The sequence below is a fragment of the Leuciscus leuciscus genome, assembly GCF_965113295.1.
Source record: "Leuciscus leuciscus genome assembly, chromosome: 18".
Classification (NCBI taxonomy): domain Eukaryota; kingdom Metazoa; phylum Chordata; class Actinopteri; order Cypriniformes; family Leuciscidae; genus Leuciscus; species Leuciscus leuciscus.
This window is the reverse complement of record NC_138742.1, coordinates 495,001-500,000: the sequence shown is the minus strand read 5'-3', so window position 1 is coordinate 500,000 and position 5,000 is coordinate 495,001. Positions and strand designations below refer to the sequence as shown.

General features: G+C 43.7%; 1 protein-coding gene across 1 annotated transcript in view; it reads right to left on the bottom strand.

Moving 5' to 3' along the window:
* Nucleotides 1–5,000, bottom strand: part of ephb4b (eph receptor B4b) — a 37,739-nt gene that overhangs the window by 10,578 nt on the left and 22,161 nt on the right.

Below are 5,000 nucleotides of genomic sequence, written 5' to 3'. Positions count from 1 at the left end.
TCACTCACTCACTCACACACTCACACACTCACACACTCACTCACTCACACACTCACTCACTCACTCACTCACACTCACACACTCACACACTCACACACTCACACACACTCACTCACACACTCACTCACACACTCACTCACACACTCACTCACACACTCACACACACACTCACACACACACTCACACACACACACACACTCACACACTTGACGTCAAGTCAAGTTTATTTGTATAGCGCTTTTCACAATACAGATTGTATCAAAGCAGCTTCACAGTATTAAATTAAAATAATACAACAAAGTTTGTTTCAAGAGGAATTTATTGATTGATAAAATTAAATTAAATATCCCCAACTGAGCAAGCCAAAGGCAACAGTGGCAAGGAACCGAAAAACTCCATCAAGTGACCTAATGGTGTCCTAAAACTCCATCAGGTGACCTAATGGAGAAAAAAAAACCTTGGGAGAACCCAGGCTCAGTCGGGGGCCAGTTCTCCTCTGGCATTTATGAGCTAGAGGCCGGATTGTAGTTTGAACTGTAGGATTATATGAATGCCTGGCTGAAGAGATGCGACTTTAATCTAGTTTTAAACTGGGAGAGTGAGTCTGAGCAACGAACAGTATCAGGAAGACTATTCCAGAGTTTTGGAGCCAAATGTGAAAACACTCTCCCTCCTTTGGTGGTTCTGGATATCCTAGGTATGACCAAAAGCCTTGAATTTAGTGATCTTAAAGGAGAACTCCGGTGAATTTTTAAGTTAATCTTGATCGTTTTACCTTTGTGAGTACTGTCTATAGAAAAAAAAAACGAACCGGATTGGTGCTTGCAACGCGGAGCTGTTACAGTTAATGCCCAGAGCTCCCAGAACTACAACTGAGTTCCCAGGGGACTTCATCGCGAGACTACAGCTAGCCGTCTAAAACACTATTTAGGTGAGTTTAAACAATGGCTAAGTTGCTAAACGCATCTTGTTGTCATGTAAGGGCCCTGTTCATGTTGGACAGACATTTTAATTGCATTTTGTGTCTGTTAAGAGGCACAAAGACACTCTTTAGGTTTATGCCCCCATAACTGCCGTTTTAGCTGAATGGGAGCTCTGGGCATTAACTGTAACAGCTCCACGTTGCAAGCATCAATCCGGTTCGTTTTTTTTTCTATAGACAGTACTCACAAAGGTAAAACGATCAAGATTAACTTAAAAATTCACCGGAGTTCTCCTTTAAAGAGCGCAATGGATTATAGGGCGATAGAAGATCCGTTAAATAGACTGGAGCTAAGCCGTTTAGGGCTTTATAAGTCAGTAGCAATACCTTGTAATTAATACGGAGCTTTATAGGTAACCAATGCAGTGATGATAAAATCAGTGTTATATGATCATATTTTCTTGATCTCGTAAGAACTCTAGCGGCGGCATTTTGGACTAACTGTAGCTTGTTTATTGAGGATGCAGGACAACCAGCTAATAAAGCATTACAGTAATCCAGTCTCGAGGTCATGAATGCATGAACTAACTTTTCTGCATCAGAAACTGATTGCATATTACGTAGCTTAGCAATGTTTCTAAGGTGGAAAAAGGCTGTTTTTGTAACATATGAAATATGATTTTCAAAAGACAGGTTGCAATCGAGTATAACACCCAGGTCTTTTACTGTAGAGGATAAAGTAACAGGACATCCTATGATGTTAAAGTTGTATTGTGCGAGGTTTTGTGGGCGGTTTTTTGAACCGATAAGTATTACCTCTGTCTTGTCTGGATTTAATAGAAGAAAATTACGCGTCATCCAATCTTTTATATCTTTAACACACTCTGTCAATTTGGAAAATTTAGCGTTTTCATCTGGCCGTGATGAAATATATATTTGAGTGTCATCAGCATAACAATGGAAACTAATTCCATGTTTCCTTATAATATTTCCAAGTGGCATCATATATATTGAGAATAACAGAGGGCCTAACACAGATCCCTGCGGCACTCCATAGTTTACTGGAGTTATGGTCGATTTTTCTCCATTTAAATAGACAAAATGGTAGCGGTCAGATAGGTATGATTTGAACCAGCTTAGTGCTTGTCCTTTAACACCAGTATAATTTTGTAGTCGATCTAAGATTCTAGAAAACACAGGATGAGATGGAGACTCCCTGTGCGAGCACATGCGAGTTACTGGTGGACTTGTCGGTGAATGGTGGATGGTAGATTCGTGAATGGTGGATGGTAGATTCGTAAGAAGAATTGAATTTATGGGACGCATCATCAGTAGTGTTCCTCTGGGTCATGGGGTGTTTTGGCCTTTGACACTATACACCCTCTCCAGAGGCGACCAGCTCTAGGTTGATCAGACCTCAGCTTGCGTCCCGAGTCCAATTAGCCATGAGAGTCACCTTGTTGTCGAGTGGACATCTCAGGGAACTGTGCATGGCAGAGACGTCCTGTTCCCTGAGTCAAGCCAAAGCCGACTTATCTCCTGGCACACTACTTGGGGGCCCAGCTGGGGTCGTTCCTCTTCAGTCAGAGCCACTGGCTGGTTCTTTCTGCTGCCTCTGATGCAGCTTTAACGGCTGTGCGCTGGTTCTGGCCCTTAATTCCCAGGTCCCTCATCAGTTTTGTGGTGGATGTTCCCACAAACCCTCTGCACCCAACCTCCACTGGGCAGACTTCTGCGTTCCAGCCACAATGTTTTGCTTCGGCGGCTAGGTTGGCATACCGCAGGTGCTTCCGCTCATATGCCTCCTCCATGGAATCCTCCCAGGGTACGGTGAGTTCGATTATGTATACCTTCTTTATGGAGGGGGACCAGAGCACCAAGTCAGGCCTCAAGGAGGTAGTGGCAATCTCTGAGGGGAACACCAGCTGTTTCCCAATGTCTGCCAGCATCTTCCAGTCGCGCGCTAGGCACAGCTGGCTTCTCTCTGATGGTGTGGAGTTGCTCCTGGCAGCTGTAGCCCCTTCACGGACGAAGGCAGTTGCCCATGGTGTGGTTGAGGTGTTAGGCATTGGCAGTGACATGGCGTTAATGCTGGATCGTTTTTCCTCCAGTGTGGCAGCAAGGCTCTTCAAAACTTGGTTGTGGCGCCAAGTGTATCGTCCTTGGGTAAGGCTGGTTTTACACCCGGTGAGTATGTGCCGGAGGGAGGCTGGCCTGGAGCCGAGGATGCACCCAGGATCTTCGCCAAACCACTGATGGAGATCAGGCCCATACATCCCTCCCATGCTTCCATGGCCCATACATCCCTCCAGCTCAATCTCCTCCTTTCGACACTCTCCCACCGTGTCCACAGTCCCTGTTTGCCGAGGGCGACTGCCTTGGCCCATCTTGCCGTTTCCTCCTGACGCCGCACTTCCTCCACCACCATCTTCCTCCGTGCTGGAGCAGTGGCGTTTCTCCAGGCTGGGCGACTAGTTGTTAGTCCAAGGCCTCCTCTTCCTTGCTGAACGTTCCCCACAATATCAGCATGTCTAAGAGCTGCTGTTGCCTCCTCTACTGCTCTTGCTGGTCTCCACTTGCGCCCAGTAACCAGGGTCGGTGCATTTCCTCTGATCACCGGATCTTTGGATTCGTTCAAGGTCATCTGCAGACGTGTTTTAGCACACTTGAACTCCTCTGTGAGGCTGGTGAGGGGCAGCTTGAGGACACTGTCTCTGTAGAGGCTTATGGTGGTGAGGCAGCGTGGAACTCCAAGCCAACTTGTAGTCGATCTCGATCTAAGAGTAATGTGTGATCTATAGTATCGAACGCAGCACTAAGATCAAGTAAAACTAGTATTGAGATACAGCCTTGGTCAGAAGCTAAAAGTAAATCATTTGTGATTTTAACGAGCGCAGTTTCAGTGCTATGATGCGGTCTGAATCCAGACTGAAACTTTTCATAGATATCATTTTGTTGCAAGAAAGAGCCCAGTTGAGCGGACACCACTTTTTCTAATATTTTAGACATAAATGGAAGATTTGAAATGGGTCTATAATTTGCTAGATTATTATGATCTAATTGTGGTTTCTTAATGAGAGGTTTTATAACTGCCAGTTTAAATGTTCTTGGAACATGACCTAAAGATAAAGATGAGTTAATAATATTGAGGAGAGGCTCTTCCACTACAGGTAACACTTCTTTCAGTAGTTTAGTTGGTATAGGATCTAATAAACATGTTGTTGTTTTAGATGAAGTGATAAGTTTATTTAACTCTTTTTGTTCTATAGTTGTAAAGCACTGTAATTGTTCTTGCGGGGTGATAATTGAAGCTGAATTATAAGGCGCGATTGAAGATTGAACGTTTACAATTGTGGTTCTGATGCTTTCTATTTTCTCAGTGAAGAAGTTCATGAAATCATTACTACTGAACTGTAACGGGATATTTTGTTCGGGTGACGTCTGTTTATTTGTTAGTCTAGCCACGGTGTTAAATAAAAACCTTGGATTGTTTTGGTTGTTTTCTATTAGTTTGCGGAGGTGCTCAGCCCTGGCCGCTTTTAGGGCCTTTTTATAACGTGACATACTGTCTTTCCATGCGATTCTAAAGACCTCTAAATTAGTTTGTTTCCATTTACGCTCTAATACGGGTTTCTCTCTTTAAAACATGCGTAGTATTATTGTACCATGGTGCTTTATTTTTCTCTCTGACCTTTTTTAATTTAATAGGTGCAACCACATCCAATGTTCTAGAGAGAATGGTGCTCATAGTGCTAGTTAGTTCTTCTAGTTCATCTGTTTGTTTGGGTTCAGGCAGCAGCTGAGACAGATTAGATAAGCAATTTGCGAAATTATCTATGGTGGATGGGAGGATTGTTCTGCCTGGTCGATAACGCGACGCCGCATGACAAATTACAGCAGTACGTAATATGCAAGTTACCATGTAGTGATCAGTGACTTCCTCACTTTGTGGAATGATATCTATATCGGTTGGATCGGTTCCATGTGATATAATTAAATCGAGTGTATGATTAAGACGATGTGTTGGTCCGGTGACGTTTTGCTTGACCCCAAATGAATTTAATAAATCTGTAAAAGC